This window comes from Pseudophryne corroboree, chromosome 6 (assembly GCF_028390025.1).
Source record: "Pseudophryne corroboree isolate aPseCor3 chromosome 6, aPseCor3.hap2, whole genome shotgun sequence".
Classification (NCBI taxonomy): domain Eukaryota; kingdom Metazoa; phylum Chordata; class Amphibia; order Anura; family Myobatrachidae; genus Pseudophryne; species Pseudophryne corroboree.
This window is the reverse complement of record NC_086449.1, coordinates 724,423,227-724,449,277: the sequence shown is the minus strand read 5'-3', so window position 1 is coordinate 724,449,277 and position 26,051 is coordinate 724,423,227. Positions and strand designations below refer to the sequence as shown.

The following is a 26,051-nucleotide window of genomic DNA, read 5'->3' as shown; positions in this document are numbered from 1 at the left end:
CCATAATGCTCCATGTGGCATGTCAGGGCCTGCACCTCCTCCTAATGCAGGAACCTCTCTGCCTTTCACAATAGACATATATATTGGTAGATGCTCAATTAGCTTAGTGATATCATTCAGGTGCTCGAAAGGGAGGGGTATTTCTGAGCAAGAAAAAAAAAGCATTTGGTTCCCCAGCACCCTGAATGATAACAGTAACTAGATGTAAATCCCACATAATAATAGAATTCAGAGATCTTCGTTACACATATTTGCGCAAATGTGTGGTTAAGCCCCAAAGCCGCATCAAGGCGTCTCTGTATATTTGGGGTCCCTAGCGCTATATCTAGGTGCAGGATGTGGCACCCCAAAACACCAGCATAAGCCAGAAAGCCCAGCGTAGCATACCAGTGAAAAACTATAGTGTTAATAAATTAGTATTTAGGAAGCCGAAGCTATAGAGAGGGTGATGCAAACATGAAATGTAATTAAAATAGAGAAATAGTGTTAAAAAATTAATAAGTGAAAAGTGTTAATAGAATGTAAAGGTATGCCACACTAAAGCCATCCAGCTCAGCCAGTCCAGAGGCACCACACCTCACACCTCCAATACCCCAATCTGGGTCTAATATTAACCAGCAAGGAGCCACATGATAATGGCTCCTTACTACAAATTTAAAAAATAGGCCCCAAACAGCACATTATGCAAAGAAGAAAAAGAATTGCAATGAGGTTGCTGTATGACTAAGCTAAGCAACACAAGTGTGCGGCACAAACACCTGCCCATCTAGGAGTGGTACTGCAGTGGCAGACAGGATGGCAGATTTAAAAAATAGGCCCCAAATAGCACATGATGCAAAGAAGAAAAAGAGGTACAATGAGGTTGCTGTATGACTAAGCTAAGCGACACAACCACCTGGCCCATCTAGCAGTGGCATGCAGTGGCTGAATGTCGAAAGTGGCCCGCAATTTTTCAGTCCACTGACAGGATCTCCTGCACGCCCCTGTCATTTTTCAAAAATTCTGCAATTGTTGGACTTATACGGCAGTACCCCTGGACTAATACGGCAGTGTCAGACCGGATGGCACTTTAAAAAACCATGCCCCAAACAGCACATGATGCAAAGATGAAAAAGAGGTGCACCAAGGTTGCTGTTTGACTAAGCTAAGCGACACAAGTGTGCGGCACAAACACCTGGCCCATCTAGGAGTGGCACTGCAGTGGCAGACAGGAGGGAAGATATAAAAAAATAGTACCCAAATAGCACATCATGCCAAGAAATAAAAGAGGGCAAAGAGGTAGCTGTGTGACTAAGCTAAGTGACACAAGTGTGCGGCACAAACACCTGGCCCATGTAGGGTTGTCACTGCAGTCCCACTGCACTAGTGGTGGATACCGGATGCACGTCTAACACCAGCATAGTTGTAATGGCCTCAGTAATCCGCTTTGAAACAGGGTATAAATATATATATATATATATATATATATTGCAGAAGTACCGGCTCTCCCTTAAACTGTTCCAGTATTGCGCCGGGTGCCCGTGCTATAAAAGTAATACACTGGTCCTCAATGGCATAGCACTCCAGACGGCTTGTCAGAACAAATAATACACGGCAATTTGATCAGCAACGTTTCAATGTATTGCAGCCTGAGGACAATGTGCAATACATTGCAATACATTGAAACGTTGCTGATCAAATTGCCGTGTATTATTTGTTCTGACAAGCCGTCTGGAGTGCTATGCCATTGAGGACCAGTATATATATATATATATATATATACGGCAGGATCACTGGACTGGACTTATACACCAGTACCACTGTAATTATACGGCGGGATCACCGGATTTATACGGCAGTACCGCTGGACATATGTGGCAGTATCAACGGACATATATGGCAATATCACTGGACATATACAGCAGTATCACTGGACTGGATTTATATGCCAGTACCCCTGGAATTATACGGCAGGATCACTGGACTTATATGGCAGGATCACTGTATTTATATGGCAGGATCACTGGACTTATACGCCAGTACCACTGGATTTATACGGCAGTACCGCTGGACATATACTGCAGTATCAACGGACAGATACGGCAGTATCACTGGACATATACAGCAGTATCACTGGACTGGACTTATACGCCAGTACCACTGTAACTAATTATACGGCAGGATCACTGGACTTAAACGGCAGGGTCACTGGATTTAAACAGCAGGATCACTGGATTTATAAGGCAGGATCACTGGAATTATACGACAGGATTACTGGAATTATACAGCAGGATCACTGGATTTATACGCCAGTATCACGGGAATTATATGGCATTATCACTATAATTATATGGCAATATCACAGGAATTATACGCCAGTATCCCGAGAATTATACGGCAATATCACTGTAATTACATTCCAGTATCACAGGAACAATATGGCAATATCACTGTAATTATTAGAGATGTTCACCGGACATTTTAAGGGTTTTGTGTTTTGGTTTTGGATTCGGTTCCGCAGCCGTGTTTTGGATTCGGACGCGTTTTGGCAAAACCTCCCTGAAATTTTTTTTGTCGGATTCGGGTGCGTTTTGGATTCTGGTGTTTTTTTTCAAAAACTCCTAAAAAATCAGCTTCAATCATAGAATTTGGGGGTAATTTTGATCCTATAGTATTATTAACCTCAATATCCATAATTTATACTCATTTCCAGTCTATTCTGAACACCTCACAATATTATTTTTAGTCCTAAAATTTGAACCAAGGTCGCTGGATGACTAAGCTAAGCGACCCAAGTGGCCGACACAAACACCTGGCCCATCTAGGAGTGGCACTGCAGTGTCAGGCAGGATGGCACTTAAAAAAATTGGCCCCAAACATAACATGATGCAAAGATTAAAAAAAAGAGGTGCAAGATGGAATTGTCCTTGGGCCCTCCCACCCACCCTTATGTTGTATAAACAGGACATGCACACTTTAACAAACCCATCATTTCAGCCACAGGGTCTGCCACACGACTGTGGCTGAAATGACTGGTTGGTTTGGGCCCCCACCAAAAAAAGAAGCAATCAATCTCTCCTTGCTCAAACTGGCTCTACAGAGGCAAGATGTCCACCTCATCATCATCCTCTGATTCCTCACCCCTTTCGCTGTGTACATCCCCCTCCTCACAGAGTATTAATTCGTCCCACTGGAATCCACCATCTCAGGTCCCTGTGTACTTTCTGGAGGCAATTGCTGGTGAATGTCTCCACGGAGGAATTGATTATAATTAATTTTGATGAACATCATCTTCTCCACATTTTGTGGAAGTAATCTCGTACGCCGATCACTGACAAGGTGACCGGCTGCACTAAACACTCTTTCGGAGTACACACTGGAAGGGGGGCAACTTAGGTAAAATAAAGCCAGTTTGTGCAAGGGCCTCCAAATTGCCTCTTTTTCCTGCCAGTATACATACGGACTGTCTGACGTGCCTACTTGGATGTGGTCACTCATATTATCCTCCACCATTCTTTCAATGGTGACAGAATCATATGCAGTGACAGTAGACGACATGTCAGTAATCGTTGGCAGGTCCTTCAGGCCGCACCAGATGTCAGCATTCGCTCCTGACTGCCCTGCATCACTGCCAGCGGGTGGGCTCGGAATTCTTAGCCTTTTCCTCGCAGCCCCAGTTGCGGGAGAATGTGAAGGAGGAGCTGTTGACGGGTCACGTTCTGCTTGAGTTGACAAGTGTCTCACAGCAGGTATTTGAACCTCTGCAGACTTGTGTCTGCCGGAAAGAGAAGTACAACGTAGGCTTTAAATCTAGGATCGAGCAAGGTGGCCAAAATGTAGTGCTCTGATTTCAACAGATTGACCACCCGTGAATCCTGGTTAAGTGAATTAAGGGCTCCATCCACAAGTCCCACATGCCTAGCGGAATCGCTCCGTTTTAGGTCTTCCTTCAATCTCTCCAGCTTCTTCTGCAAAAGCCTGATGAGGGGAATGACCTGACTCAGGCTGGCAGTGTCTGAACTGATTTCACGTGTGGCAAGTTCAAAGGGTTGCAGAACCTTGCACAACGTTGAAATCATTCTCCACTGCACTTGAGTCAGGTGCATTCCCCCTCCTTTGTCTATATCGTAGGCAGATGTATAATCTTGAATGGCCTTTTGCTGCTCCTCCATCCTCTGAAGCATATAGAGGGTTGAATTCCACCTCGTTACCACCTCTTGCTTCAGCTGATGGAGGGGCAGGTTCAGGAGTGTTTGCTAGTGCTCCAGTCTTCGGCACGCGGTGGCTGAATGCCGAAAGTGGCCCGCAATTCTTTGGGTAACCGACAGCATCTCTTGCACGCCCCTGTCATTTTTAAAAAAATTCTGCACCACCAAATTCAATGTATGTGCAAAACATGGGACGTGCTGGAATTTGCCCACATGTAATGCACGCACAATATTGGTGGCGTTGTCCGATGTCACAAATCCCCAGGAGAGTCCAATTGGGGTAAGCCATTCTGCGATGATGTTCCTCAGTTTCCGTAAGAGGTTGTCAGCTGTGTGCCTCTTATGGAAAGCGGTGATACAAAGCGTAGCCTGCCTAGGAACGAGTTGGCGTTTGCGAGATGCTGCTACTGCTGCTGCCGCTGCTGTTCTTGCTGCGGGAGGCAATACATCTACCCAGTGGGCTGTCACAGACATATAGTCCTGAGTCTGCCCTGCTACTTGCTACTTGTCCACATGTCCGTGGTTAAGTGGACATTGGGTACAACTGCATTTTTTAGGACACTGGTGAGTCTTTTTCTGACGTCTGTGTACATTCTCGGTATCGCCTGCCTAGAGAAGTGGAACCTAGATGGTATTTGGTACCGGGGACACACTACCTCAAGAAATTCTCTAATTCCCTGTGAATTAACGGTTGATATCGGACACACGTTTTACACCAACACCAACACAGCTGCCAAGGCCTGAGTTATCCGCTTTGCAGCAGGATGACTGCTGTGATATTTCATCTTCCTTGCAAAGGACTGTTGGACATTCAATTGCTTACTGGAAGTAGTACTTCCCCTCTGAGATGACGATCGACTCCCAGCAGCAACAACAGCAGCGCCAGCAGCAGTAGGCGTTACACTCAAGGATCCATCGGAGGAATCCCAGTTAGGAGAGGACTCGTCAGACTTGCCAGTGACATGGCCTGCAGGACTATTGGCGTTCCTGACACTGAGGGAGTTGGTGGTGTGGTTTGCAGGAGCTTGGTTACAAGAGGAAGGGATTTAGTTGTCAGTGGACTGCTTCCGCTGTCACCCAAAGTTTTTGAACTTGTCAATTCCTTCTGATGAATGCGCTCCAGGTGACGTATAAGGGAGGATGTTCCTAGGTGGTTAACATCCTTAACCCTACTTATTACAGCTTAACAAATGCAACACACGGCTTTACACCTGTTGTCCGCATTTCTGTTAAAATAATTCCATACCGAAGAGGTGATTTTTTTTGTAATTTGACCAGGCATGTCAATGGCCATATTCATCCCACGGACAACAGGTGTCTCCCCGGGTGCCTGACATAACAAACCACTTCACCATCAGAATCCTCCTTGTCAATTTCCTCCTCAGCGCCAGCAACACCCTGCAGTTCGCCTCTCGATCGAATCGGTGTGTTGAGGATGCAGTCAACCTGGGCCTGCACTACATTCTACAGCACCTAGACATTCCCGGTACCTACGCGAGGGTCCTGTTTGTCGATTTCAGCTCGGCCTTCAATACAATCGTCCCCAGCATCCTCCACCCCAAATTACTTCGCCTAGGGGTCCCAGAAGCTACCTGTTCCTGGATAGTAGACTTCCTGACAGTCAGGACACAGGTGGTGAAAGCGGGGGAATTCACCTCTCAAGCGTGGTCCATTAGTACAGGGGCCCCTCAGGGCTGTGTCCTCTCACCCCTGCTCTTCTCCCTGTACACAAATGACTGTACCTCAGAGGCACAATCAGTAAAGATCATCAAATTCACCGATGACACCACCGTCATCGGCCTCATCAAGGACGGGGACGAATCGGCCTATAGACGGGAAGTAGACCGGCTGGCCCAGTGGTGCATCCACAACAACCTTGAGCTCAACCCCCTCAAAACTGTTGAGATGATAGTGGACTTCAGGAAGAAGTCATCTAGTGCACCTCCGCTAACGATTGCTGACAGTGTGGTATCACTAGTGGACTCCTTCAAGTTTCTATGGACCACAATCTGCCGGGACCTTAAATGGGGGTCCAACACTGACGCCACTGTTGGGAAAGCACAGCAGAGGTTGTTCTTCCTCAGGCAACTAAGGAAGTTCAACATCCCACAGAAGCTTCTGCTCCTCTTCTACTCCGTGATTGTGGAGTCGGTACTGTGCTCCTCGATACTCGTATGGTACAGCTCCGCAAGCGCGAGGGACAGATGCAGGCTCCAAAAGGTGGTCAGAACCGCAGAGTAGATCATTGGGGCTGACCTTCCCTCAGTCCAGGACCTGTACCTGTCCAGAGCTAAAAAGCGGGCAATGAAGATAGTAAAAGACCAGCTACACCCCGGCCACAGCATGTTTAACTTGCTTCCTTCAGGCAGGCGTTACAGGGCTGTCCCCGCCAGGTCCACCAGAAGCCTCAAAAGTTTCTTTCCCCAAGGTCATTCTTATAGTATAGGGTCGGTGTTATAGGATAGGGTCATTGTCATAGTATAGGGTCCGCATTATAAGATAGGGTCATTTTCATAGTATAGGGTCAGCATTATAGCATAGGGTCATTCTCATAGTATGGGGTCAGCATTATAGCATAGGGTCATTCTCATAGTATAGGGTTAGCATTATAGCATAGGATCATTCTCATAGTATAGGGTCAGCATTATAGCATAGGGTCATTCTAATAGTATAGGGTTAGCATTATAGCATAGGGTCATTCTCATAGTATAGGGTCAGCATTATAGCATAGGGTCATTCTCATAGTATGGGGTCAGCATTATACCATATGGTCATTCTCATAGTATAGGGTTAGCATTATAGCATAGGGTCAGAGTTATAGTATACTCTGGTAGTATGCTATCCATACACAAACATGTTCTGTGTTATGCTGCTCTGTGTACTATAATTTTAATAGAAACAAAGAATTTGACAGCAGATACAGTAAGAACCAAATGGCCCATCCAGTCTGCCCTTTAGGGTAAGAGTTTTAGGGTTGGTTTAGTGGTTTAAGTTAGAGTATTAGCATAGTTTAGGAGATGGGGTTGGGGTATTAGGCTTGGGTTAGGGTATTAGGGTTACTTGGGGGGTTTGGGTTAGGTGTTACGGTATTAGGGATAGGATATTAGGGTTGGTTTAGATATTAAGGTTAGGGGTTATGGTTGTTAGGTTATTAGGACCAGGGATAAGGTATTATGGTTAATGTTTAGGGTGAGGTTTAGGTTAAGGTAGTAAGGTAAGGGTTAGGTTTGGGATACTGTACGTCATTGTTTAGGCTTGTCATGTGTTAGCAGGTCTGTTGTGAAAGCTTGATTTAAATGCTGCCCCCTGAAAATCCATGTTTTAAGGATAGACCTTATAGGGTTTTTTTGTAGAGCAAATGTGATGTCAAGCCCTTTTCAAGCATGGATCTCCCTAAACATGGCTGGTTATGTCACCTGTGCATCCATTTTACTTCAAATTGCTTTTCAATGGTTGTCGGTGTTTTGTTTCTATTTTTGTTTTTATTATTATTTATTACCAGTTATTTATATAGAACACACATATTCTGCAGCGCTTTACAGAGAATATTTGGCCACTCACATCAGTTCCTGTGCTAGTGGGGCCTACACTCTATTTTCCCTAACACATGTACACGCACACACATTCACGCAAGGGTTAATTGTATTGGGAGCCAATTAACTAGAGCCTAATTATGCTGCTTTCACATCGCAAAACCTGCTTTTGAAATGGTTCTTTAAACGGTTCTTAAAACGGGTCTGAGCAGTTAAACCCCCTTCACATCGCATGTTGTAACCAGTATATTACCATTTCATTACCGTTTTGGTACCTTTCACACTGAACCCGTTTCACCCATACAAAACAGTGGTTGTCATTTTAAATGTTTATTTCCTGCTTCTGCCTGGTGAGATCACACATGGAGACAGCCTATCACCTTCTGGGGCTTGCAAATACCGTTTCAGACCCTTTCACACTGCACAATTAAACGGGTCTGAAACGGGTAGGACCCTGCTTTTTTACCGTTTCAAAATACCGGTATTTTGTAAACGGTAAATTGAAGGTGACCCTTTCACATCGCAGCTTGAACCGTTTAGGACGCCAGTAAAAACGGCAAATTACCGGGTACAAGCTGCGGTGTGAAAGGGGTATTATATATACTACCAGTATATATCTGTATTGTGTGAGGAATCCGGAGTACCCTGACGAAACCCACACAAGTACGGGGAGGATATACAAACTCCACACAATTAGGGCAATGGTAGGATTCAAACCCATGTCCTCAGTGCTGTGAGGCAGTAATGCTAACCATTACATTGTCCATGCTGCTAATTTTGGGGGTCATTTGGCATTGTTTATGCTTATCAGTGATTGGTGGGCCCAGGGGACAGTGCCGCGGCATTTAGTGGGTGAGGTCTGGACAACGCAGGTGTGTCTGAACCATTTTCGGGGCGGCTGCATGACAACACGTGCAGCCGCTCTGAGAAAAAAATTGCGCCTGACAGCCTGCCAGCACTGCCAGGCTGCGCAGGCAGGGGTCGTCATCAAATCGATAAGTTCACAATTAAATTGCAAGCGCATTGCATTGCAGGGCAGGGTGGCGCAACACACATGCTGGGTAGCCTTGCCCTGTGCTGGGCGGCCCCAGAATGTGAGTAGATGCTTCCATCTCTGAATAACACCCATTGTGTCCCATTTGAAGACGGCCATTTTAGGTGAGACAAAATGAGCAAAACATGAATTCCCTCATAGTCACTGGAGTGAGCACCTGCCACTGAAGGACACACCCCTAAATGGCAATAGATACGCCCATAGGTGGAGCTAGACACGCCCTTTTGGTGGAGCATAACACGCTGAATTCTGCTTACACCTACTGTACAATCTCCCTGAAACTAGTTTTCAAAAGTAGGCAAGTATGGTACATGAAAAGAACTGATCTTCAGCGCCTTAGGTAGTGGCCATTGCTGTTGTACCTAGGAGTGCCCTGGCCCTTAAATCTACCCCCACAAGAATTAATAGGCAAAGACAGAGGCAGATCAGGTTAAATCTGATTTCTGGTAACTGTTTCCAAGTATAAGCAGTGCTGATAGACACGAGAGAAAGGAGTCCAATGTCTGTGAGAAAACTAATCCCCTAACAATTACTGTTATGTGAGGAGCCCTTAAGTACAGACCAACAGCCTGCCTTATCGTGCCAGTCTGTGCTCACCCTACTGCGCCCGAACCTCCGGTTTTTGCATTCAAGTTCCCAGAAACAAAAACGCCTCTGAGCAGGTGCCGACCTCCAGACATCAGTGGCGCTCTAAGAGTGCAGGAGTCGGGAACAGCAGCTTGCTAACGGAGTGCAGGCTGCTGATACTGACACCCATCACATCCCATCAGCGGTCTATGCTCCGCTTTTTACACTCGTGCAGTTTGTAAATGAACTCCAAAACAGAAATGAAAAGTAAAATTGCTTCGATATTTGTTAACTATGGCACAAATATATTAAGCCTTACCAAGAGATAAAGTGGAGACAGATGAAGAGTGATAAATGACCAGCCAGCCCTGCTAGTTACAGCCCCAGGTCCATCTGTACATTTTGTTTCTTTGTATGTGTACCCTATCCCATACTTGCCTACTTTTCAAAAAGCATTTCAGGGAGATTGTGAAAGTAACACCTACAGTATCAGCGCGGATGTGACTGCTACATCTGAGAGGAATGTCATAGAAACGACTTGCATCCAAATGTAAATGAATCCCAAAGTTAGTAAGATCTACTTGTTGAAGTAAAGACACTGATATTTTCTGGATTTGTTTGTGTATTGTGGTTTACAAGAGGTTGAAATTTACTATAAGTGGCCACGAGAAGCCTTATTTAAAATGCAAAAAGAGGCTGATGACACCATTTGAATGTACACTGCTCAAAAAAATAAAGGGAACACTAAAATAACACATCCTAGATCTGAATGAATGAAATATTCTTATTAAATACTTTGTTCTTTACATAGTTGAATGTGCTGACAACAAAATCACACAAAAATTATCAATAGAAATCAAATTTACTAACCCATGGAGGTCTGGATTTGGAGTCACACTCAAAATTAAAGTGGAAAAACACACTATAGGCTGATCCAACTTTGATGTAATGTCCTTAAAAAAGTCAAAATGAGGCTCAGTAGTGTGTGTGGCCTCCACATGCCTGTATGACCTCCCTACAACGCCTGGGCATGCTCCTGATGAGGTGGCGGATGGTCTCCTGAGGGATCTCCTCCCAGACCTGGACTAAAGCATCCGCCAACTCTTGGACAGTCTGTGGTGCAACGTGGCGTTGGTGGATGGAGCGAGACATGATGTCCCAGATGTGCTCAATTGGATTCAGGTCTGGGGAACGGGCGGGCCAGTCCATAGCATCAATGCCTTCGTCTTGCAGGAACTGCTGACACACTCCAGCCACATGAGGTCTAGCATTGTCTTGCATTAGGAGGAACCCAGGGCCAACCGCACCAGCATATGGTCTCACAAGGGGTCTGAGGATCTCATCTCGGTACCTATTGGCAGTCAGGCTATCTCTGGCGAGCACATGGAGGGCTGTGCGGCCCCCCAAAGAAATGCCACCCCACACCATTACTGACCCACTGCCAAACAGGTCATGCTGGAGGATGTTGCAGGCAGCAGATCGTTCTCCTTGGCATCTCCAGACTCTGTCACGTCTGTCACATGTGCTCAGTGAGAACCTGCTTTCATCTGTGAAGAGCACAGGGCGCCAGTGGCGAATTTGCCAATCTTGGTGTTCTCTGGCAAATGCCAAATGTCTTGCATGGTGTTGGGCTGTAAGCACAACCCCAATCTGTGGACGTCTGGCCCTTATACCACCCTCATGGAGTCTGTTTCTGATCGTTTGAGTAGACACATGCACATTTGTGGCTTGCTGGAGGTCATTTTGCAGGGCTCTGGCAGTGCTCCTCCTGTTCCTCCTTGAACAAAGGCGGAGGTAGCGGTCCTACTGCTTGGTTGTTGCCCTCCTACGGCCTTCTCCACATCTCCTGATGTACTGGCCTGTCTCCTGGTAGCGCCTCCATGCTCTGGACACTACGCTGACAGACACCGCAAACCTTCTTGCCACAGCTCGCATTGATGTGCCATCCTGGATGAGCTGCACTACCTGAGCCACTTGTGTGGGTTGTAGACTCCGTCTCATGCTACCACTAGAGTGAAAGCACCACCAGCTTTCAAAAGTGACCAAAACATCAGCCAGAAAGCATAGGAGCTGAGAAGTTGTCTGTGGTCACCACCTGCAGAACAACTCCTTTATTGGGGGTGTCTTGCTAACTGCCTATAATTTCCACCTGTTGTCTATTCCATTTGCACAACAGCATGTGAAATTGATTGTCAATCAGTGTTGCTTCCTAAGTGGACAGTTTGATTTCACAGAAGTGTGATTGACTTGGAGTTACATTGTGTTGTTTAAGTGTTCCCTTTATTTTTTTGAGCAGTGTATATATCTCTGATTTCTTTACCCCCAAGAATGTAACAGCTACATAATGGAGATAAGGTGCAATCGGGGAGATCGATGGACTATAGTATTCAGGGAGTCAGGGAGATTGCTGGTATTTCAGGGAGTCTCCTGCAGAATGCAACTATGCCCTATACCTGTATTATAAAGTGCTGTATTATACTCTATTAGCATAAATAAAGAAAAAAATAGTAAAATTTGATTACATTCTGGGTTAATACACTTTATAGATCGAGCTCTTAGGGTTCACAAATTTACATTCCTGTGCATATTGCAGCCCAAGTGTCTCACAGCCATCAGATCCTCCGCACATTCTCTTCCTTTCACCAAGCAGTTCTTACATAAATTGGTTAGAACATGGCTTAAGAGAACAATTAATGTTACACAAGCAGCTGGCAAGTCTTGTGGAGATTCATCTTATTTGCCTAATTAGGGCATCCAGTTTCATAATATATTTTGTGGTAGAAATTCTCATCAAATTAGCCTGATCTGAAATAAGCACAGATGTTTCTACACAAACACAACAACAGGCTTTGCATAAGCTTCAAATAACCACATAGTGACATGAATATTAAGGGTGCCTCAAAAGACCACAGGACACATTTTTTAATTAACTTTCTAATGGCTTTCCTGGTGTCTAAATAGTAATGAGTAGTGACAGTTGTATTCCCGGAGAGAGGGACACTTGGTGATCTTGATGACGGAAGTAAGTGACTTTGCTGTATTTGAGCTGACAATTCGTTACCCTCTCATCCTATTGGCCAACAATGAAGTTAGAACAATGGACCATACAGCGAGAAATAATTAACATCAAATCAATAATACTAGTGTCCTTATGCCTGGCTTATTGTTTCTACTAAGAGTTGTTGATGACACATTGGGGTCATAGTTTTACAATTCTGGTTAGATTCTGTTAACAGCACGCACATGCCAATACAATTATTCAGAGAGGGAAATTTTTTAACCTGATCACCCACTATTTAAATGATTTGTCCAATCAGAGATGATAATTTTTTTGTCTCCCATCAATATTGCTATCTCCATGCATCATAACGACCCTTGGTAAAGTCATAATAGGTATATTTTGCAAGAAAGAGATCATCAATGGAGAACGAAATCATCTCTGCCACATGGCCCATATTGGTAGAAAACAAGTTTACATGCACTAGAGACCTTTACGTTTATGGGTGAAGGAGGGAGAGATGTATCAAACCTTCTAAAGAAGACATGTGGAAAAGTTGACCAATCAGCTTCTAGCTACAGTCTATAAAATGGTAGCTAAAAGCTGATTGGTTTCTATAGACAACTTGTACCTATGTTCTCTTTTGGTTTGATACACGTCCTATGACATATAAGTCTATGGTGTTACATATAACACATGCTATACCAAAAAAAAGGCATAAACAATGGAAAAATACATTAATGAAGTTAGGGTAATTACAACAAATAAACATATAGGGGGAAATTAAATTGTTTGAAAAGTCAGTTTGACTTTTCAAACAATTGAATATTCCCCATAGACAAAAAAATCTAAACAGTGGTTTTCATTACACCACATACGATTGGTGATGGTTTCAAAACTGGGCTAGCTTCCAATAAGTGTTCCTCTGCTATAGTAGAAACAACAAGGGCTAACCAAACTTGGCTGGGTTCCACTAATACAAAGAAACCAGTAATGTGGTATCGCTCTGTAGTGGAAACCAATGATGAGTAACTGGAGAAAATTGTGTTGGAAAACTGATGGCTGAGATGGAATAGAACATGCAGAGTAATCAGTGTAGTTCCTATGCACTCTCAGACATGCAGCAATTTGCTTTACATCTCGGACAAGTACTGTATATATATATATATATATATAGCAAAGAAAGAGGCGGCACTCGGAGTCAGCAAAATCGAAACTTGTATTAAAAAAGAATGTTGACGTTTCGGGGACGTGCTCCCCCTCCTCAGAACAATTAAACACTGTGGAAATCAAACAATAAATACCTACTTACCCCCATGGGCCTCCCTCACGTTGCCTGCAAGCTCCGACATCCTTCCGGCCTCCGGCGGCGGGGCGGAAATGACGTAACAGGGCCCGGCCTAGTAACCATGACAACCCGTTGCCCCAGCCGTCTACCAGACTACCGCGACATCTCCGGCTTCCCACACCCGGGCGGAAGTGACGTTCCGGACTTCGGCTAGTAACCATGGGGACGCTGTGTATACAAAACAAACCATAACAGCATTTAGTGAAAAAACATTACTGATATAAAAATCGATTAATTCTTGCAAGTATTCTTACAGTATATAAAACAATATGCTAAACATTAAATCTTATATTAAAAAACCAGCAAGTGATATTACATGACCAATATACAGAGGGAGGACAAACTGATAACCCGGTAGACGGCTGGGGCAACGGGTTGTCATGGTTACTATGCCGGGCCCTGTTCCGCCCCGCCGCCGGAGGCCGGAAGGATGTCGGAGCTTGCAGGCAACGTGACGGGGGACGCACACTGGTGAGGGAGGCCCATGGGGGTAAGTGGGTATTTATTGTTTGATTTTCACAGTGTTTAATTGTTCTGAGGAAGCGGAGCACGTCCCCGAAACGTCAACATTCTTTTTTAATACAAGTTTCGATTTTGCTGACTCCGAGTGCCGCCTCTTTCTTTGCTATTATCCTGGGGTAGCCCCCCTGATGGAAGGCACAGGAGCAAGTATTGATATTTAGCTAATTTATTGGAGTGCCGGAGCTGCTGCATTTTTATATATATATATATATATATATATATATATATATGTATTTAGCACAGTTAGATACTAGAGATGAGCGGGTTCGGTTCCTCGGAATCCGAACCCGCCCGAACTTCATGTTTTTTTTCACGGGTCCGAGCGACTCGGATCTTCCCGCCTTGCTCGGTTAACCCGAGCGCGCCCGAACGTCATCATGACGCTGTCGGATTCTCGCGAGGCTCGGATTCTATCGCGAGACTCGGATTCTATATAAGGAGCCGCGCGTCGCCGCCATTTTCACTCGTGCATTGAGATTGATAGGGAGAGGACGTGTCTGGCGTCCTCTCCATTAGAATAGAGATAGATTAGATAGAGAGAGAGAGATTGTGCAGAGTCGCAGACAGAGTTAGTTTACCACAGTCAGTGACCAGTGCAGTTGCTAGTTAACTTTTATTTAATATAATATATCCGTTCACTTCTCTCTGCTATATCCGTTCTCTGCCTGAAAAAAAAAACGATACACAGCACAGTCAGTCACACAGTGTGACTCAGTCTGTGTGCACTCAGCTCAGCCCAGTGTGCTGCACAGTCATCAATGTATAAATTAAAAGCTTATAATTAATTGTGGGGGAGACTGGGGAGCACTGCAGGTTGTTAGCAGGAGCCAGGAGTACAATTATATTAATTAACAGTGCACACTTTTGCTGCAGGAGTGGTGACCAGTGCCTGACCACCAGTATAGTATTGTTGTATACTACTAATATCTCTTTAAATATCAACCAGTCTATATTAGCAGCAGACACAGTACAGTGCGGTAGTTCACGGCTGTGGCTACCTCTGTGTCGGCACACGGCAGGCAGTCCGTCCGACCAGAATTGTATTATTTATTATTATATACCTACCACCTAACCGTGGTTTTTTTTTCATTCTTTATACCGTCATAGTGTCATCCTAATTGTTACGAGTATACTACTATCTCTTTATCAACCAGTGTACAGTGCGGTAGTTCACGGCTGTGGCTACCTCCGTGTCGGCACACGGCAGGCAGTCCGTCCGACCAGAATTGTATTATTTATTATTATATACCTACCACCTAACCGTGGTTTTTTTTTTCATTCTTTATACCGTCATAGTGTCATCCTAATTGTTACGAGTATACTACTATCTCTTTATCAACCAGTGTACAGTGCGGTAGTTCACGGCTGTGGCTACCTCTGTGTCGGCACACGGCAGGCAGTCCGTCCGACCAGAATTGTATTATTTATTATTATATACCTACCACCTAACCGTGGTTTTTTTTTTCATTCTTTATACCGTCATAGTGTCATCCTAATTGTTACGAGTATACTACTATCTCTTTATCAACCAGTGTACAGTGCGGTAGTTCACGGCTGTGGCTACCTCTGTGTCGGCACACGGCAGGCAGTCCGTCCGACCAGAATTGTATTATTTATTATTATATACCTACCACCTAACCGTGGTTTTTTTTTCATTCTTTATACCGTCATAGTGTCATCCTAATTGTTACGAGTATACTACTATCTCTTTATCAACCAGTGTACAGTGCGGTAGTTCACGGCTGTGGCTACCTCTGTGTCGGCACACGGCAGGCAGTCCGTCCGACCAGAATTGTATTATTTATTATTATATACCTACCACCTAACCGTGGTTTTTTTTTCATTCTTTATACCGTCATAGTGTCATCCTAATTGTTACGAGTATACTACTATCTCTTTATCAACCAGTGTACAGTGCGGTAGTTCACGGCTGTGGCTACCTCTGTGTCGGCACACGGCAGGCAGTCCGTCCGACCAGAATTGTATTATTTATTATTATATACCTACCACCTAACCGTGGTTTTTTTTTTCATTCTTTATACCGTCATAGTGTCATCCTAATTGTTACGAGTATACTACTATCTCTTTATCAACCAGTGTACAGTGCGGTAGTTCACGGCTGTGGCTACCTCTGTGTCGGCAGTCGGCAGGCAGTCCGTCCATCCATAATTGTATTATTATTATAATATATACCACCTAACCGTGGTTTTTTTTTCATTCTTTATACCGTCGTCATAGTGTCATACTAGTTGTTACGAGTATACTACTATCTCTTTATCAACCAGTGTACAGTGCGGTAGTTCACGGCTGTGGCTACCTCTGTGTCGGCAGTCGGCAGGCAGTCCGTCCATCCATAATTGTATTATTATTATAATATATACCACCTAACCGTGGTTTTTTTTCCATTCTTTATACCGTCGTCATAGTGTCATACTAGTTGTTACGAGTATACTACTATCTCTTTATCAACCAGTGTACAGTGCGGTAGTTCACGGCTGTGGCTACCTCTGTGTCGGCAGTCGGCAGGCAGTCCGTCCATCCATAATTGTATTATTATTATAATATATACCACCTAACCGTGGTTTTTTTATACCACCTAACCGTGGCAGTCCGTCCATAATTGTATACTAGTATCCAATCCATCCATCTCCATTGTTTACCTGAGGTGCCTTTTAGTTCTGCCTATAAAATATGGAGAACAAAAAAGTTGAGGTTCCAAAATTAGGGAAAGATCAAGATCCACTTCCACCTCGTGCTGAAGCTGCTGCCACTAGTCATGGCCGAGACGATGAAATGCCAGCAACGTCGTCTGCCAAGGCCGATGCCCAATGTCATAGTACAGAGCATGTCAAATCCAAAACACCAAATATCAGAAAAAAAAGGACTCCAAAACCTAAAATAAAATTGTCGGAGGAGAAGCGTAAACTTGCCAATATGCCATTTACCACACGGAGTGGCAAGGAACGGCTGAGGCCCTGGCCTATGTTCATGGCTAGTGGTTCAGCTTCACATGAGGATGGAAGCACTCAGCCTCTCGCTAGAAAACTGAAAAGACTCAAGCTGGCAAAAGCACCGCAAAGAACTGTGCGTTCTTTGAAATCCCAAATCCACAAGGAGAGTCCAATTGTGTCGTTTGCGATGCCTGACCTTCCCAACACTGGACGTGAAGAGCATGCGCCTTCCACTATTTGCATGCCCCCTGCAAGTGCTGGAAGGAGCACCCGCAGTCCAGTTCCTGATAGTCAGATTGAAGATGTCAGTGTTGAAGTACACCAGGATGAGGAGGATATGGGTGTTGCTGGCGCTGGGGAGGAAATTGACCAGGAGGATTCTGATGGTGAGGTGGTTTGTTTAAGTCAGGCACCCGGGGAGACACCTGTTGTCCGTGGGAGGAATATGGCCGTTGACATGCCAGGTGAAAATACCAAAAAAATCAGCTCTTCGGTGTGGAGGTATTTCACCAGAAATGCGGACAACAGGTGTCAAGCCATGTGTTCCCTTTGTCAAGCTGTAATAAGTAGGGGTAAGGACGTTAACCACCTCGGAACATCCTCCCTTATACGTCACCTGCAGCGCATTCATAATAAGTCAGTGACAAGTTCAAAAACTTTGGGTGACAGCGGAAGCAGTCCACTGACCAGTAAATCCCTTCCTCTTGTAACCAAGCTCACGCAAACCACCCCACCAACTCCCTCAGTGTCAATTTCCTCCTTCCCCAGGAATGCCAATAGTCCTGCAGGCCATGTCACTGGCAAGTCTGACGAGTCCTTTCCTGCCTGGGATTCCTCCGATGCATCCTTGCGTGTAACGCCTACTGCTGCTGGCGCTGCTGTTGTTGCCGCTGGGAGTCGATGGTCATCCCAGAGGGGAAGTCGTAAGCCCACTTGTACTACTTCCAGTAAGCAATTGACTGTTCAACAGTCCTTTGCGAGGAAGATGAAATATCACAGCAGTCATCCTACTGCAAAGCGGATAACTGAGTCCTTGACAACTATGTTGGTGTTAGACGTGCGTCCGGTATCCGCCGTTAGTTCACAGGGAACTAGACAATTTATTGAGGCAGTGTGCCCCCGTTACCAAATACCATCTAGGTTCCACTTCTCTAGGCAGGCGATACCGAGAATGTACACGGACGTCAGAAAAAGACTCACCAGTGTCCTAAAAAATGCAGTTGTACCCAATGTCCACTTAACCACGGACATGTGGACAAGTGGAGCAGGGCAGGGTCAGGACTATATGACTGTGACAGCCCACTGGGTAGATGTATGGACTCCCGCCGCAAGAACAGCAGCGGCGGCACCAGTAGCAGCATCTCGCAAACGCCAACTCTTTCCTAGGCAGGCTACGCTTTGTATCACCGCTTTCCAGAATACGCACACAGCTGAAAACCTCTTACGGCAACTGAGGAAGATCATCGCGGAATGGCTTACCCCAATTGGACTCTCCTGTGGATTTGTGGCATCGGACAACGCCAGCAATATTGTGTGTGCATTAAATATGGGCAAATTCCAGCACGTCCCATGTTTTGCACATACCTTGAATTTGGTGGTGCAGAATTTTTTAAAAAACGACAGGGGCGTGCAAGAGATGCTGTCGGTGGCCAGAAAAATTGCGGGACACTTTCGGCGTACAGGCACCACGTACAGAAGACTGGAGCACCACCAAAAACTACTGAACCTGCCCTGCCATCATCTGAAGCAAGAAGTGGTAACGAGGTGGAATTCAACCCTCTATATGCTTCAGAGGTTGGAGGAGCAGCAAAAGGCCATTCAAGCCTATACAATTGAGCACGATATAGGAGATGGAATGCACCTGTCTCAAGTGCAGTGGAGAATGATTTCAACGTTGTGCAAGGTTCTGATGCCCTTTGAACTTGCCACACGTGAAGTCAGTTCAGACACTGCCAGCCTGAGTCAGGTCATTCCCCTCATCAGGCTTTTGCAGAAGAAGCTGGAGGCATTGAAGAAGGAGCTAACACGGAGCGATTCCGCTAGGCATGTGGGACTTGTGGATGCAGCCCTTAATTCGCTTAACAAGGATTCACGGGTGGTCAATCTGTTGAAATCAGAGCACTACATTTTGGCCACCGTGCTCGATCCTAGATTTAAAGCCTACCTTGGATCTCTCTTTCCGGCAGACACAGGTCTGCTGGGGTTGAAAGACCTGCTGGTGACAAAATTGTCAAGTCAAGCGGAACGCGACCTGTCAACATCTCCTCCTTCACATTCTCCCGCAACTGGGGGTGCGAGGAAAAGGCTCAGAATTCCGAGCCCACCCGCTGGCGGTGATGCAGGGCAGTCTGGAGCGACTGCTGATGCTGACATCTGGTCCGGACTGAAGGACCTGACAACGATTACGGACATGTCGTCTACTGTCACTGCATATGATTCTCTCAACATTGATAGAATGGTGGAGGATTATATGAGTGACCGCATCCAAGTAGGCACGTCACACAGTCCGTACTTATACTGGCAGGAAAAAGAGGCAATTTGGAGGCCCTTGCACAAACTGGCTTTATTCTACCTAAGTTGCCCTCCCACAAGTGTGTACTCCGAAAGAGTGTTTAGTGCCGCCGCTCACCTTGTCAGCAATCGGCGTACGAGGTTACATCCAGAAAATGTGGAGAAGATGATGTTCATTAAAATGAATTATAATCAATTCCTCCGCGGAGACATTGACCAGCAGCAATTGCCTCCACAAAGTACACAGGGAGCTGAGATGGTGGATTCCAGTGGGGACGAATTGATAATCTGTGAGGAGGGGGATGTACACGGTGATATATCGGAGGGTGAAGATGAGGTGGACATCTTGCCTCTGTAGAGCCAGTTTGTGCAAGGAGAGATTAATTGCTTCTTTTTTGGGGGGGGTCCAAACCAACCCGTCATATCAGTCACAGTCGTGTGGCAGACCCTGTCACTGAAATGATGGGTTGGTTAAAGTGTGCATGTCCTGTTTTGTTTATACAACATAAGGGTGGGTGGGAGGGCCCAAGGATAATTCCATCTTGCACCTCTTTTTTCTTTTCTTTTTCTTTGCATCATGTGCTGATTGGGGAGGGTTTTTTGGAAGGGACATCCTGCGTGACACTGCAGTGCCACTCCTAGATGGGCCCGGTGTTTGTGTCGGCCACTAGGGTCGCTAATCTTACTCACACAGTCAGCTACCTCATTGCGCCTCTTTTTTTCTTTGCGTCATGTGCTGTTTGGGGAGGGTTTTTTGGAAGGGACATCCTGCGTGACACTGCAGTGCCACTCCTAGATGTGCCCGGTGTTTGTGTCGGCCACTAGGGTCGCTAATCTTACTCACACAGTCAGCTACCTCATTGCGCCTCTTTTTTTCTTTGCGTCATGTGCTGTTTGGGGAGGGTTTTTTGGAAGGGCCATCCTGCGTGACACTGCAGTGCCACTCCTAGATGGGCCCGGTGTTTGTGTCGGCCACTAGGGTCGCTTATCTTACTCACACAGCGACCTCGGTGCAAATTTTAGGACTAAAAATAATATTGTGAGGTGTGATGTGTTCAGAATAGGCTGAAAATGAGTGTAAATTATGTTTTTAGAGGTTAATAATACTTTGGGATCAAAATTACCCCCAAATTCTATGATTTAAGCTGTTTTTTAGGGTTTTTTGAAAAAAACACCCGAATCCAAAACACACCCGAATCCGACAAAAAAAATTCGGTGAGGTTTTGCCAAAACGCGGTCGAACCCAAAACACGGCCGCGGAACCGAACCCAAAACCAAAACACAAAACCCGAAAAATTTCCGGCGCTCATCTCTATTAGATACTTCAATCGCAAATGGTGTATTAGGAGAGCGTGATCTCATCCTACCCTGTTGCATTTTACACTCACACACTTTGCAAGGGATGAACAAGCTGCTACACACATTTCCACCTGGTTGCTGTCTGTAAGCTATTGTACTATTGCATGTTGAGGCTTGGGGTCAGAAGCAGGAAGCACAGGGGTATATGGTCATCACAGCATCCACTGAGAGCAGGTGTCCTCACACCAGAGAAATACTGAATTGCTCCGGAGGTTAAGTATTCACCACCACAACTTGCAGCGAGTTGGATACTAAATCCCCGGGAGCCAAGTGAATAAGCCCCCATTACTCTGAGCTTAGGAGAAAGGGCTTGAAACTACAACACAAGCTGTGTACATGTTTCTCCAACTAAATCTGGAATCCCATAATGAGCAGCAACAGACACCATGGACGTTGAAACATTTTAGATGGATGGCACCCATTCTAATAGCTCAGAGGACCCAATTCAGGAAGGGGGCATGACTGTGGTACACGATGCCATGCAGAGCCGGCGCTACCCGCTCAGCAAGGGTATGCATTGCAGGGAGGCGCTGAGGTGAAGAGGCGCTCTCCCTGCTCTGCTACCCTGCCGCTGCGCGGCTGCGCCTGTCAGTCTGGATGACAGGTAGCGGCGCTGGCAGCGGGTAGCGTGGCTCCCTCCTCTCCTCCTCCCCAGTGAGACTGCAGGCACTGTGCAGACTCACCCTCACACAACTCTGCTGCCGCCGCCATCCCCCGTTCCGAACTGTATTGGGGGCGTGGCCTAATCGCGGGGGGGGCGTGGTCACGCCCCCTTATGGAAAAAGTTTTTTTATATTAAATCTTTATGGCGCCTGATGATCCCTGAGCCCCTGGCCAGCCCTCCGGCAGGGTAAATTCGGAGTAGAAACATGAACAGTGTGAGCACCCTCCGCCCCCCACCCCACCTATACAGTAACAGGCAGAGGCTCAGCAATATGCTGCTGCCCAGTAAAGAGGGATGGTGGTGGGAGTGTGGCAGGCCAGGGTCCATACTGGGCCACTCCATAAGTCCCAGGCCTGGGTAATTAGTACCCGCTCCCCCCCCCCCCCATCATCACTGCCGACATCCTACAGCCGCTGAAGTAACGGAGCCTGCAAGAAGGCGGAGAAGGGAGAGGAGGAGCAGCGCCAGCGCCAGGACCTCCTGCAGGTAACGGGGCTGCACTGTGGAGGGAATGAGTGGCTGTACCTGGCATAGGGGGATATTCAAAGATGAATGCAGATAGTGTATATGCAGCCAGATCTGCGTTCATCTCTGCACATGCTGAGGGCCGCCCAGCACAAGGCAAGGCTGCCCAGCATGTGTGGCGCCGCCTCCCGATGCATCCGCAATTTGATTGCGGACGCATCTGATCTAAGGTTGACCCCTGGCAGTGAAGCCTGGTCAGCAGCCATTTTTTTATGGGAGCGGCTGTGTGTGACGTCCCGGCCTGCCCCCTTTTTTACCAGCGTCACCCCCGCAACACCTTAACTCCGCTACGCTGTCGCCTATCAATCACATTGTGGTCGCATCCATTGGGGAAGCGACCGCAATGTGTGTGGCCTCATACCCACTGCACATGCACAGTTTGCTGCCACTGGCAAACTGCGCTGAGGGCCGCTATTACAGCGGGGTCTCAATGACATTCATAATGTGTATAATGGGCTCTACTCTGGCGTAATGTGTAACAGCGGCTCTCCTGTATGGCGTAAGGTGTATAAGGGTACTACTGTGCGGTGTAATGTGACTAACGGACCCTTCTGTGCGGTGTAATGTGAATAACGGACCCTACTGTGCGGTGTAATGTGAATAACGGACACTACTGTGCGGTGTAATGTGACTAACGGACACTACTGTGCGGTGTAATGTGACTAACGGACACTACTGTGCGGTGTAATGGGACTAACGGACACTACTGTGCGGTGTAATGTGACAAACGGACACTACTGTGTGGTGTAATGTACTAATGGACACTACTGTGCGGGGTTATGTGACTAACGGACACTACTGTGCGGTGTAATGGGACTAACGGACACTACTGTGCGGTGTAATGTGACTAACGGACACTACTGTGCGGTGTAATGGGACTAACGGACACTACTGTGCGGTGTAATGTGACTAACGGACACTACTGTGCGGTGTAATGTGACTAACGGACACTACTGTGCGGTGTAATGGGACTAACGGACACTACTGTGCGGTGTAATGTGACAAACGGACACTACTGTGTGGTGTAATGTACTAATGGACACTACTGTGCGGGGTTATGTGACTAACGGACACTACTGTGCGGTGTAATGTGACTAACGGACACTACTGTGCGGTGTAATGTGACTAACGGACACTACTGTGCGGTGTAATGGGACTAACGGACACTACTGTGTGGTGTAATGTGACTAATGGACACTACTGTGGGGGGTTATGTGACTAACGGACACTACTCTGTGGGGTTATGTGAACTGGTACTATTCTGTGGCCCTATATTTTTGGCGCGCGCCTTCGGCGCACACTGTTCCTATTCTGAGCATGGCCAAAGGAAACTGTTGCCCTGAGCTCTTCAAGATCTAGAACCGGCCCTGTCATCGATTTTAAATGTGAATAAGGGGCACTATTATGTGGCAGGGACACTACGTTTGGGTTAATGTGCATAAGATTGTAATACTGTGTTGCGTAATTTGAATTGTGGGTACCATTGTGGCCACGCCCCTTCCTTTTGTGACCACACCCCTTTTTGCAGTGCGCACTATCCCTTTTTTACGGATGGCAGGGCGCAAATTTATTATTTGCAGGGGGGCGCCGAACACACTAGCACCGGCCCTGATGCCATGCCTCTCCAAGTGCCGCCTGTCCCTATAGTGTGAACTGGAAACAAGTCGAATAGATCTGACTTTCCTGTTCACACATCACAGTGTGAACGGTTCAACCCTGCTCGCTACCTGAGTTGAAATATCGGGTCGCTCGACCCGGATTATTTCAACTGGCTCCTTATCGACCACACAGCAAAGCAGGTTATACTCGCACATGTGCAATAACCTGTGTTAAAAGCTGAAGGTCTGAAAGGGGTATGAGAGAAAGAAGGATAGTAGAAAATGGGAGTGAGGAGGAGGAGGAAGAGAGAGCGTCCTGACTCCTGACCCAGCCCTGACTTAAATACATCAGACAAGTACTCACCTTGGTGGGGGGGCTGAGAGGGTGGTCCTGGCTGCACTGTTTTCCTTTTGTTCTGATCATTCTCTTTGGATCCACACATCTTGCTCCTCCTTCTCTCCTCACAAGCAGCGTGCTCAGGCCCGGAGACAGAGGGTACAAAGGATACTCCCGTACCGGGCCCCGAGGGGCCCCAGGGTATAGGGGGCACTAGCAGAATAATGTGGTACATACTTTTACATTTAAAAACATATTGCGGTGGCGGTAACCGTAACCTCTGGGTCCCGGCAGTCCCTGTGTATGCGGGGGTAATTCAGACCTGATCGCTAGTGTGCGTTTTTTGCATCCCTGCGATCAGGTAGTGGCCGCCAACAAGGGGAGGGTATTAGCTGTGTGCAGGTGTGCAATCGCATTTGTAGCAGAACTACACAAACATCAGTTTGTGCAGTTTCTGCTCAGCCCAGGACTTACTCAGCTGCTGTGATGATCAGGGCCGAAGCTGACGTCAAAAACCCTCCCTCCAAATGCCTGGTCCCTCCTGCGTTTTACCGGACACTCCTCTGAAACGGTCAGTTGCCACCCACAAATGGCCTCTTCCTGTCAGTCACCCTGCAATCCCCCGTGCAATTGCTTTTTTCGCGCCATTCCGGCGCTATGCACCGATGCCTGGTGCAGTCGCCCGACGCATTACGATGCATGCGCAGTACAGACCTGATTGCCCGCTGTGCGAAAACACACAGCAGCGATCAGGTCTGAATTGCCCCCAGTGTGTGACATGTCATGTGACGCACGATGCTACGCTCGGCACCGGGCACCCGCCCTTCCCTGGTTGTCCCCGCCTGCTGTGGCATCCTGTCCTCATTTGAGGAACAGGAAGGCTGTGGGCAGACCAGTCCAGGAAGAAGGGAGCAGCACAGCTGCGGCCTGAAAGACAGGACAGGAACCACTTGCGCTGCCGGGGGACAGGATTAGCGACGCTATTGTGTGCATTGGTGGAGAGTCAGTGCCATGTTTTTTTCTTGCACAGTGAGTAACTATGGCCCCCATTTTTCAATTAGATGTAGTGTTTGAAACTCATTTTTTGTATTATGTGTGACATGAAAAATGGAGGCCATAGGCCACACAAAGTCATTGCTGCTGGGAAGTATAATACACAAAATAGTTGTTTGTGGAGCACATTGCAGCTGCTGGGGGAGGGTGCGTCTTTGTGTCACGCTGCGCCCCTGAGAGGTGTCACACTGTCACAGGTCAGTCATTAGCTGTGCGTAACGGGAGGGGGGGGGGGGGGGGGGGGCTGGAGTGTGCGTCTGAAACTGGGTTTTGGTAAAAACTGGAACACTGCAGCAATCTCAGCCATTGTGGAGATAGTACTGCGCAGCCCAGTTCGAGGGGTCGTCCGTCCGGGGGAAAGATCTATGTGTAAGCAGTCACCAGGGACATGGGGAGAGAGATTGCTGCATCCCCTTGTGGTCTGGACCATTCTGTGTTTTTACCACATCCCTGGATTATACATATCCCTGTCTTCCCGGTGACTGCTGCCACATAGGTCCCCCTGCCCCCGGGATGAGACACCCCCAGATGGCCAACATCTCATATTCTATAGAACTCCCACCTTAGTAAATGTACCCCTCAGAATCAAGTTCCTATTAGCTATGATGCTCTGATACAAAAAGTGTGTGTGGCACTACACAGTCAAAAATATGTATGAAAGTATGGATGGTGTAATGGTTAGCATTACTGCCTCACAGCACTGAGGTCATGGGTTTGATTCCCACCAAGGCCCTAACTGTGTGGAGTTTGTATATTCCCATGCTTGTGTGGATTTCTGCCTGGTGCGGTATCCTCCCACACTCCAAAAACATAGGATATGTGATTGTACATATGGGAATGTATG

The 26,051-nt window shown here is 46.7% G+C and overlaps 1 long non-coding RNA gene across 1 annotated transcript in view; it reads right to left on the bottom strand.

Annotated features, from left to right (window-relative positions):
* The window catches only part of LOC134935613 (uncharacterized), a 127,521-nt gene extending 105,756 nt beyond the window's left edge, over positions 1 to 21,765 (bottom strand). Inside the window, exons 1-2 of the long non-coding RNA XR_010180289.1 lie at positions 21,714 to 21,765; positions 13,652 to 13,855 (exon numbers count right to left, since the gene is read on the bottom strand). This is a non-coding gene — a long non-coding RNA (uncharacterized LOC134935613). The remainder of the gene's footprint in view (positions 1 to 13,651; positions 13,856 to 21,713) is intronic.
* Between the last annotated feature and the right edge of the window lie 4,286 nt (positions 21,766 to 26,051).